The sequence below is a fragment of the Diceros bicornis genome, chromosome 17 (assembly GCF_020826845.1).
Source record: "Diceros bicornis minor isolate mBicDic1 chromosome 17, mDicBic1.mat.cur, whole genome shotgun sequence".
In the NCBI taxonomy this organism is placed as follows: Eukaryota; Metazoa; Chordata; class Mammalia; order Perissodactyla; family Rhinocerotidae; genus Diceros; species Diceros bicornis.
The window spans coordinates 53,343,002-53,354,621 of NC_080756.1; the positions used below are offsets into that span (position 1 = coordinate 53,343,002).

Genomic DNA, 11,620 nt, shown 5'->3' on the forward strand with positions numbered 1-11,620 from the left:
CATTGACCTCCAACACTCCAAAGCCGTCTCGGTGCTTCCCCTGACACTTAGTTCTTGAACATCATCTGTTCACGAATATTATTGAATTTTATTGCATGAAATTGCATTGCATGAGTACAGCAGTGTGGCCCCAACAGAAATCAGGATAGGACGTTACAGCTACTGGCAAATGGGAAGCAAGAATGTTCTGCCGATACTGATATGTCAGCTCTCAGAAAATGCCCAGGCCATCCAATTAACAGAACATGGTGTTTTCAGTGATTCTATAACCAGACAATAAAAACACTCCAGGGCTGCAATCTCACAGTTGTGCAGCAACTCCTGACAGATGATGCACATGAGCATCTCCATCTTGTCTGGCTTCACGGCAGCATCTCTGATATTCTCAAGTAAAGTGTGGGTGTTTCTACACTTGTATGCAACCAACAACTGCAGGTTCAGATTAGGCTCCCCATCTCCTTTCATTTCATTTTTAATTGGCCCCAAATCCTCTTGATCCTGGGATTCTTTTTTTTTTGTGAGGAAGATCAGCCCTGAGCTAACATCCATGCCAATCCTCCTCCATTTTTTTTTCCTTTTTCTCCCCAAAGCCCCAGTAGATAGTTGTATGTCACAGTTGCACATCCTTCTAGTTGCTGTACGTGGGACACCGCCTCGGCACAGCCAGACAAGCGGTGCGTCGGTGCGCGCCCAGATCCGAACCCGGGCCACCAGCAGCGGGGCACGCGCACTTAACTGCTAAGCCATGGGGTCGGCCCCTGATCCTAACAAAGGGATTCTAACAAAGAAATGATGTTCCAAGTCATTCTTCCTACATACCAAATAGATGATATCCCCATTTTGTAAATGGCAAGTCTGCTTCCTAACAACCTTCAGCTTGTTAATTACTGTTCCACTGGTACTGGTATCTTCAAGTGACACCCGCCCAGATTTTTTATCCACTATAATTTTACAGTGTTCTCCAGAGACCAGTTTATTGCCAGGGAATGAAAGGGCACAACCTCTCCACCCAGTAGTCCACTCCTGTTTCCACAAGACGACGAGTGGCTGGCTATCCTTAGGGCCCAGGGCTGCTGCTGTGGTACCTGCTTGCCTTTTTCAAGCTGCTCCACTGGGGTTCACATCTAAACCAATACCCAGGAAAAAGGCCAGTGAAGACTCTCCTACCGGAAAGGCACAGGCTCCACGCACCCGCCCCACCCCCCGCCTCTCCCCTCCATCCCAATCACACCCCCATGGTGCTCCTGGCCTGGAACGCTACCAGCACATTCCTGTGGGACAGCAGAGACCAGCGGGCCAGCGCCTCCTCCGATGGCTGCCTCTTCCCCTATTATTTTAAAACATCGACTTTTCTATTTTCCCATCCATTAACAACAAGGAAAAAGAAAAAGCAAAAAAGCTGATAAGAAGCCAAAAGCATAACAGCAAATCTACACAGTCCAGGAACCCGAAAATACAGGAATAAAATGATAGTCCTGAGTCTTAAAAAAAACTTCAAATTATATTCACTATTTTAAAAGACAGAAAACAATCCCCTGTAAAATAAAATAGTTCCTTTCTTCCTGCTAACATTTAAAGGAGTAGGTTTGGTTACCTAATAAGATATGTCTAAGAAAAGAGTTTATTCTTCAACAATATAAGATAAATACAGCATTTGCAAATGCCCACACATACATAAGAGTGTATTTGTCCTCTCAGAATGTAAACTCAGATCGACTAATTCCCATCTTCTATTTCTTTAATTTTATTTATTTATTTATTTTTTCCCCCAAAGCCCCAGTAGATAGTTGTATGTCATAGCTGCACATCCTTCTAGTTGCTGTATGTGGGACGCGGCCTCAGCATGGCCGGAGAAGCGGTGCGTCGGTGCGCGCCCGGGATCCGAACCCAGGCCGCCAGCAGCGGAGGGCGCGCACTTCATCGCTAAGCCACGGGGCTGGCCCTGTAAGATGAATTCTTACGTTCATGTTTTCATGTAGATGATCACATTTTAAAAGATTCTATTCATCATAAAAACAACTTCTTTTTTACAGGGATAAATCATAACTGAAAGGTATGTTCAAAGAATAAGCCTAGTTTAAGTCAGTTTTTCTCAAACTAGAATCCTGAAACATTTTTGGGGACTGTGAACATTTTTTTCCCCTTTATCTTTATTACTCAAGCTTGAAAAAGTTCATGGGCCTATTTCCCCACAAAAATTTAATTTTAATCTTATTGTACACAGGAGTTACATCTTCTCATCTATCCTCAGAACCTGGCATTTCTAAGTTATTATATGCCATAATAGAAACATGATGTTTGAAGATGTTAAATGATTACATGCCTTATCAAAGTATGAACACTGGGCTAATTTACTGAGTACTTGTATATTTGTTATTTCATTTTCTTTTTTTGTGTGTGTGCGTGTGAGGAAGATCAGCCCTGAGCTAACATCCATGCCAATCCTCCTCTTTTTGCTCAGAAAGATTGGCTCTGGGCTAACATCTGTGCCTATCTTCCTCTGCTTTATATGGGACGCCGCCACAGCGTGGCCTGACAAGCGGTGCCTCGGTGTGTGCCCGGGATCCAAACCCAGGCAGCCAGCAGCAGAGCGTGAGCACTTAACCACTGTGCCACAGGGTTGGCCCCCTGTTATTTCACTTAAACCTCAGGTATTACAGTAACCGTTATACAGATTAAAAAACTGAAGTTAAGAGACTTATCTAAAAAAAATTTTTTTTACTAAACAATAATAAAGAGCATAGCCTAGATTTCAAGAAATTTTCTGATTCTAAGTCCCAACAGTCTCCCTCCAAATCACACTATGTGCCTATTAACTGACTTAATCATAAAATTGTACCTTTTAATGTCAACTTGATGGTGATGGTGCTTCAGGTTTTAACCAAGAATCTGTTTACCAAGGCTTTTTCTCTCAATGAGTCCTAATGCCTCCAATTCTTTTCAAACCTGTCCCCCAAAAGACCAAGACAAAACAAAACACAATTTGGGATATACATGAAATTTTACCCTCTTTCCCTTCCTTTACTCCATCCAAAGTCTCTATGAGAGATGGATCTGAAGTACTGTTAGAAATGAGAAAGAATAGGAATAAGTGTTAGAGGAAGGATGGGAGAAAGGGAAAACCACCCTGTGTGGCAGAAAGGGAATGATTTCTTTGTAGCTTTTATTAAAGGTGAAGAAAATAAATGAATAAGATGAAAATCTCAGAAGAGTCTCAGAAACAATCAAATAATAGTGTTAGTCCAGTTACCTCATTACCCACTAACAATGTTCATCAATAAATGATCACAAAAGAATGTCCCTTTGAAACTTGGGTAGTTCCTATACAATCTCATCCTTTAGCTAAGATGCCACTTAAAATAATAACACTGGGTGCCAGCCCAGTGGTGTAGTGGTTAAGTTTTCGTGCTCCGCTTCAGCGGCCCGGGGTTCACAGGTTCGGATCCCAGGCGCGGACCTAAGCACCACTTATCAAGCCATGCTGTGGCAGGCGTCCCACAGATAAAGTGGAGGAAGATGGGCATGGATGTTAGCCCAGGGCCAATCTTCCTCAGCAAAAAGAGGAGGATTGGCAGCAGACGTTAGCTCAGGGCTAGTCTTCCTCCCTTAAAAAAAAAAAAAGAATAAGAGTAATATCACTGTACAAAAATGCCATTTTCTTTACCACATTAACTTGAAGGTAGACCAAAATGCTGTGAAAGTAGAAGGGGGCTAGATATTAATCAACAGACTTCAGCAGTGACATAAAAGAAATGTATAACAGTCCCCATAAGTCCCGTCCTTATACTCAAAAGAGTATGCCTCAAAAACAGAGAAAACATCTAATTTACAAGACACATTCACTCAAACTGTCTCCTTCTTATAGCTCTTTCACCTACCATAGCCTTTAAAAAAAAAAAGCTATATACAATGATTAGAGGTGAAAAATGAGAGGATAACCATTTTTCTATCTAAACTCAATATGGTCCCTTTATCAAAAAGACTGAAGAAAAACAAGAGTAAAACATGAGTGTTTACACAGAAAAGAAAGCAATGAAAAAGAAAAAGCAATGATGGTAAGGAAAGGCAACACTTTGGAGAACGTGCAGACAAGTGCCTATAAATTCCCCTTCTTCATACAAAGAAACACACGCAGGACAAAGGCAAAACATACATGCAAGTGAGGTTAAAAACATTCTCCATTGACAGTTCACAAAACACTTTCCACATATATTTTCTCATTTAATCTGCATGTAATTTTATAAGGAACACAGACATTTATTATCCCACTTTACAGAAATGGCCTGCCCAAGATATCGCAATGGTAGAGCCAAGACGAGGATTCAGGTTTTCTGATTTGTTTGTATTCGTTTCCACTAAACCCAAAGACACTGAAGGGAATTTGGACAAAGAAAATAATTCACATTTTGAGTAATTTTATGTACCAAATAGAGTGTTAGGCAGTTTATCTTCTCATTTAATCCTCACAACCATCCCTTCTGCATTACTGTCTTCATTTGGCAGGTGAAGCTGTTCTAGCAGAGAGGTAGGTTACCTTGTTCTAAATTCACACAAAAAGAAATTGGTAGAGTCCAGAATGACTTCAAATTCCACACACCCTATGGCAGAGATTTCCACTGGCCTCCCAATATCCATTTTCTCCTTACTCCTTAGTAGTAAGATAACTGATATTTAGCTGAGCACAATGCCATGTAACTAAAAGACTGTTCCCTAGGTTGTCTTGCAACTAGATGTGGTCATATAACTAAATTTTGCCAACGAGAGCTGAGTGAAAGTACTGCACTGCAACTTTCAGGAAGCATAATTAAGAGGCATACTCTTCCTTGGCCCTTCCTCTATCCTGCTATCTAGAATGTGGATGTTATGGCTACAGCTCTAACAACCATATGAGGACAGGAGTCAACTCTAAGAAAAGCACAGCTACGTGTTAGAAGAACTTGAATCTCTGACAATTGTGAGGGCCATGGCCTTGGACTGCCAACTACTACTTCTGCATGAGAAAGAATCTTCTATCTTGCTTATGTCAATGATATTTAGGGATTTGTTATTATAAGCCACTGAACCTTACCTTAACAAGTATACTCTTTCTTACTTTACTCAAAAGTTATAGGAAATTATTTCCTTGACATCAAGGTTGGCGTTATGTCAGCAAGGAGTGGTACTGTTTATAAGTGGGACTTACTTTTTACACTAATAAGATCATCGTTTTACATTTGATCATTTTACTTTTACATTTATTTTCACATCTCTGGAGAAGTACTTCTATATCCTTTCTCCCAAAAAAGCAAACTTTCAAAGTCAAAAACTAGTCATAACCTCAGATAAACTGAGAATCTAAGAGAACTACTACACAAAACTAAACATTCAATTACTTAATACATTCAATTAACATCTGTGTGCCTACTACGCACTCTAGGTTAAAGACTACGCACTCTAGGTTTACCATGGTAAACAAAATAGACACAGTCCTAGTCCACAAAGAGTTAAAAACCATCTGCCGTCAAAATGTCACGAGTAAGAAAAAATGCTCAACATCACTAATCATTAGGAAAATGCAAATCAAAACCACCTTACACACATTAGGATGGCTACTACCAAGAAAATAGAAAGTAACAAGTACTGGGGAGGATGTGGAAAAACTGGAAGCCTTGCAAACTGTCAGTGGGAACGCAAAATGGTGCAGCTGCTATGGAAAACAGTATGGTGGTTCCTCAAAAAATTAAAAAGAGAATTACCATATGATGCAGCAATTCCACTTTTAGGTATATACCCAAAAGAACTGAAAGCAGAGTCTCAAAGAGATTCCGTACACATGTGTTCATAGTAGTATTATTCACAACAGCTAAAAGTTGGAAGCAAGCCAACTGTCCATCAACAGATGAATAAATAAGCAAAATGTAGTAGGTACATACATTGCCTTAAAAAGGAATGAAATTCTGAGACATGCTACAACATGGATGAACCTTGAGGATATTATGCTCTGGTATCTAAAATAGTCAAATTCATAGAGACAGAAAGTAGAATGGTGGTTGCAAGGGGCTGGGGGTTAGGAGAACGGAGAGTTATTGTTTTATGGGTATAGCGTTTCAGTTTTGCAAATCAACAAAGAGTTCTACAGATGGATATGGTGATGATTGCACAATATGAATGCACTTAATACCACTAACCTGTGTACTCAAAAACGGTTAAGATGGTAAATTTTATGTTATGTGTATTTTACCACACTAAAAAGAAAATTGGAAAAGGAAAAAAAATGTCATGAGCAAATTAACATGCAAATGTTTTTTTTTATAATTTTATTTATTTATTTATTTTCCCCCCAAAGCCCCAGTAGATAGTTGTATGTCACAGCTGCACATCCTTCTAGTTACTGTATGTGGGACGCGGCCTCAGCATGGCTGGAGAAGTGGTGTGTCGGTGCGTGCCCAGGATCCGAACCCGGGCCGCCAGCAGCGGAGCGCGAGCACTTAACCTCTAAGCCACGGGGCCGGCCCATAATATGCAAATTTTTATACATTTCCAACTAAAAGGTCAGAAAACTATGTTAACTCTACTTAAATTACCTATAGCTTGGTCACTAAGATTCCCAAAATCATCTGTGGTATATAAAACCTATTAAACTTAAAAAAAAAAAGGTATTCTTTGGGATCCAAATAAAATTGCTAATGATTTCACTTAATAGAGGAATGTTCCATCAAAGTATCTCTGGAACATGGCACAAATTTCGAAAAATGTTCCTGAGATGCAATGCACAGTCTAGCTCAAAGTTCATCATATTTAACATATTAAATGTTGGGCCTTTCTTCCAAATTTTCTTTCTGGACATTACGTTGAAAAACGAGCTGGGAAGCTATTAACGTAATCAAGCTGAAGGCTTTATAAATATGGCTAACTAAATCATGTCAAAGGAATAAGCTAATAACTGAGACCCCCAAAGCATCAGGGAAGAACGCTCCAAGGCTGCTATTTGGGCAAACTGCATGAATCTTCAAGATGTAGTTTTCTGATAAAGTATCAAAGTCTGAAATGCTGCCAAATATGGGACAGCAGAGCAATAAGACAGAACTGGTCTAATTTTATATAGAAAATCCATGTTCTATTTTGGAGACCTTATTTCTATATATTTCTAAGAACATAAAGCCAAGAGCTAGTTAGCAGAAGGGGTAAAAAAAAAAAAAAGAGAGAAAGAAAAGAAATGGAATGTAAAAAGATGAAGAGAGTAAAAACATTTAAGTGAAGGGTAGGTTATTTTTTTAGTCACAACTTGGTGATGTGTTGCCACTTTTGAAAGAAAGGTAGTAAAAACTAATTAGCCATTATCAATGTTCACACAAATTAATACACATTTTATAGAATCTAGTAGACTCTTCCAGACATTGCTGGGAGAAATGACTGACACATGAAAAGTACAGGGATCAACGAAATTAGTCAGACTGTAAACTCCATGAAGACAGAATCCTTGTTTTATTCTCTGCTGTTATCCCCAGTGGGCAATATTGAACTTCAAATATGACAGACAAAAGTTAAGGGTTAGGAGTTATTTTAAAGGAGTTTGCTATATTGAGTCATAAGAGAGTATCAAAAAACCATTGCTATTTTCAATATTAAACACCAGGCAAATGTATACCCCATAAGATCTAAATGTAGCTGTCAAAAATTCATAATTTATTTTTTCAGTTTGTCATAAAAGACCAAAAACTCAAGCCTAATGCTACTTTCCATCATCATCATACAACTGATCATGAAATAATTAGCTTTGTTAACAATTAAAGCTAGGGGAGAAAAAACAATTTCACTAAGAAGAGGAAAAAGAGATATAAGCAGATGGGTTCCATGCAGACCAGGCTCTAACGGAGTAGAGCTGGCTAGCTCTGTGGCTTTTGTCCTCCAAGCCAATTTTGAAAGGAAAAAACACTGGAAAAGAAAACATTGACAATAACACCATGGCATTAGCTACTATGAAGTAAGAAAGTCCTTTTCTGCAAACCTAACATCTACACAGATATATATGGCACATGAATCTAAAATACATTACATACAGATATTTTTGGAGGTACTACATTATTTCTTAACAACCCTTAATATGACAAGCAGGAAAATTCCCAAGTAATGAAAGACAATTTCCCCAACATCTGTACCTAATCTCTCCTATTCAACCTCTCTTGAAACAACTGTACATGCCAGTACAGCTAACATTTAAATACTTTTTTCACTGTTCCTATCACAATCTACTCTCAGATTTTAAAACATAACTATTACAACTTCTAAAGGTTCTTTTCTTTTTTTTTTTTGTGAGGAAGATCGGCCCTGAGCTAACACCTGCCAATCCTCCTCTTTTTTGCTGAGGAAGTCTGGCCCTGGGCTAACATCTGTGCCCATCTTCCTCCACTTTATATGAGAGGCCACCACAGCATGGCCTGACAAGTGGTGCATCAGTGCGCGCCCGGGATCCGAACCGGCGAACCCCGGGCTGCTGCAGCGGAGCACGCGCACTTAACCGCTTGCGCCACCGGGCCGGCCCCTAAAGGTTCTTTTCTTATATCGTTTATGACAATCCCACTTGCAGAGACTACTCTTCGTAAACTAATCTGCGATAAAATCTCTCTACAAATCCACATCACTGAAGTACCCCCTAAAACAGCTGTCAGCAAGCAATATACAATAAAACTCACCCTCCTTACTTTATGTTTGGTTATCTCTCACTCTTCACATGTTGTTCGTGGGTACACAAGTTCTTCCTCCACCCATTTTCACTCAGTTTAGGTCTCTACGCCTGCTCCCCAAAAGAAGATGATAAAAGCTACTTCTCAACGTGTGGAACTACTCACTGTGCTGTCCCCTTCCCCGAACCCTTCCAGTGTTCAGTGTTCAGTCTTTCAGCTCACAGGAGGGGAGAAGTTTTGAGAAACCAGTCTCGTGACTTACCCCAGTAGCAAATCCCAGGTGGATACAAATTGGGGAAAGGAAGAATTGGGAGATATTTTTAAAGATATGTTTCATCCTGTGCCCCAAACTAATGCCTCAAGTTTGAGTGGTGTTCATTGGTCAGAGAAAAAAATAATATTCACTTTAGTGTGTTTCTTCACAAGATGGATGAGAAGGGGTAGAGAATTTATAAGGTGTTGCTGGTAATTTCCTTCTGGAGAGGAAAAGGGGACTAAATGAGAAAGGAAAAAAAAAGGGATAATTTCTTGTAGCCACTCCTCCCTCCACCCCCAGATGCTATTATATTCAATAGCTAAATTATAGTCAATAGGGACTCGAAGGAAACAGGAGAAAATTTTTCAAAAACTATCCACCAGAAACTAAGATAAGAGGAATGTTAGCTGGAAGCCAAAAGTCTAAAGGTTAGATATACAGCTCCTTACCCCCTGCAGGGTAAAGCAGGAAGAGAAAAGTGGCTGTTAACTGAGTGGAGGATTTTATGTGACTGAACTTGCTGTTCCCCTTCTCAGCTCTCTTTTCTCAGAATCACAGACTGCCCCCTCCCTGGCAAGCGGAATCCAGCACCTGGTGGGGTGGAGGCGGGGGTGGGTAAGAGAAGACAAGAGAGGAGAAAAGGGAGACAGAGAAAGATAAAAACATCAACAGCCATGTTGCCAAACTAACAACTAAATCTATGACATGCAAGAAGGAAATTAACAGCACTAACCAAGTCAGAAAGGAATAAACACAAGGTTACCTCAAAACCAAATAGGCCTCCTCCTTTTTGACGCACTAACCAAATAACACACCATAACCATTAGAAAAACAATTTAACTATGACTGTTAATTTTTAAAAATAGAGGTTTTCATTCTAAAAGTTAGAAAATGTTGAATCTCCATGAATGGAATTGCAGAGACTTTTATTTCAAATGAATATCTTAAAGTATCTTGACAGTGAACTGTTTTTAAGAAATCGTTTAAAAGGCAGAAAAAATGACCTATAAACTACCCAATGTTGTAAAAGAAATAAAATGAGATTTAAGTAACATTTAAATTTTAATGGTTACAGTCAATAATTAACAATGTCCACAAATATTATAAACATACTAAGTCCACAAAAAACAAAAATCTTCCATATTAGGCTACCCATAGACTCTCCATACATGTTAAGAATCGGACCCAAGTCCACAAAGATGGGGGAACAATTTATGTCATTAACGAGAAAATAGCAGCACGGTGAAGGAATCTACATTGAAGTTACATTCAACACGGTTAGCATAATAAGCCCACTCACAGAATAGCATCAACGCCCCATCTGTACTAATCAACACAAATGGGATAAAATAATGGGATTACAGATCAGCTATCACAGACAAGGATAAATTATTGAGGTAAATCTGAAGTTATTATCCCCTAACTATTTTGGGTTTTTTCAAGACGGGGGGGGCGGGTAAGATTTGCATGTTGGTCAAATGCTTTAAAAAAAAATCAAAGACAGGCAATTATTTTCTGACCTCATTCTTATTCAGAGGGCTGTCAAAGGAAAAAGGAATGACGGTCACTCTCTAAAATTTACACGTAAGGAGGAAAACATGGAAGTAAAAACAATAACTGCAGGACGAACACCACATCCTCCGCCTCGTCACACCACAGGCGTTTGTCTGATGGAGGCACGAGCAGGAGCGATCACCGCGCGCCCGAGGACAGGTCAGCACGACGCACGTTCGCCTCCGGCCAGCGTTCCCAGGGTTACCACACCCCCTCGGCAGCAGGGAGCCGCGCTTCCCCACGCCCGCGGCCGCGGCCCCTCCGACACAGTTCTCCAGTCACACGCGCCCGGCATACCGACCCCTCCCAACACACGCCACAAGCCCAGGTTCGGCCTCGCTTCCCACCGCCTCCGGCTCGGAAGCGACCACCGGCCTTCGTGAGCCCGGTTCCCTCCCCGGGCCGAATCCCCGCTCGTCCCCGAGTCCATTCGGCCCAAATCGCCCATGCGGGGAGAGGGGCGAGGGGCGAGGGGCGAGGGGCGGGCGCACCTCCGCCTCACGCCCCCCACCCGCGGGGTGAGCGGCCGCACCGCTCACCTGGCTCTGGCGGCTCCTCCCTCGCTCCCGGCCAGCGGAGCCGGGCTGGGGCCTCCGAGGGCAGCGCGGGCTGCCGGGCGGGCTGGAAGTCCGAGACGGAGAGGGGGGAGGGGTCGGGATGCCGGGAGCCGCCTCCTTTCTCCTCCGCCCCCGCGGCTCCCGCAGCCAGGCCGGGCGCCGGCGCACACTCGCCCGCCTTCTCACAGCCTCGCGGTCGGGCTGGCTCTCCCTCACCCCCACTCCCACACACACCCACCCACACGCACTCACACCCGGCCGCTGCTCGCGCCCTCACCCCTCGCTCGCCTGTCGTGGGCGCGCGCGCGGCCCCGCTCACACACAGCGCGCGCGACGCCGGCGGAGGCAGCCCCGCGCTCCGCCAGACCGAGGCGCCGCGTGCAGAGGCCCGCGCGCCCGGCCCCGCCCCCCAGGCGCGGCAGCGCGGCGGACGGGGGGCGGTGGCCGGCGGCGGGCGGAGCGAGGGGCTGCGCCAGCCAGCCGGACCCGGCCGAGTGGATCTGACACCTGCGTCGGGACCCGCCCCCCAGCCTCTCCGTCCTCCCTCGCAGCCATCGCGGGCCTCTCGGGTTGTGGGGGGGCGATGGAAC

General features: G+C 42.8%; 1 protein-coding gene across 8 annotated transcripts in view; it reads right to left on the minus strand.

The window, feature by feature from the left end:
- RIMKLB (ribosomal modification protein rimK like family member B) overlaps positions 1–11,372 on the minus strand; it is a 78,923-nt gene extending 67,551 nt beyond the window's left edge. For 6 of the 8 annotated variants that reach the window (XR_009222592.1, XR_009222593.1, XR_009222594.1 and 3 more), the window contains exon 1: positions 11,013–11,275. The gene's annotated coding sequence lies outside the window, so the exon portion shown is untranslated. Of the gene's footprint in view, positions 1–2,839; positions 3,546–11,012; positions 11,276–11,307 lie in introns of those variants that run through there. The other 2 variants (XM_058558857.1, XM_058558856.1) reach the window with 2 other exon arrangements.
- Positions 11,373–11,620: the final 248 nt, after the last annotated feature.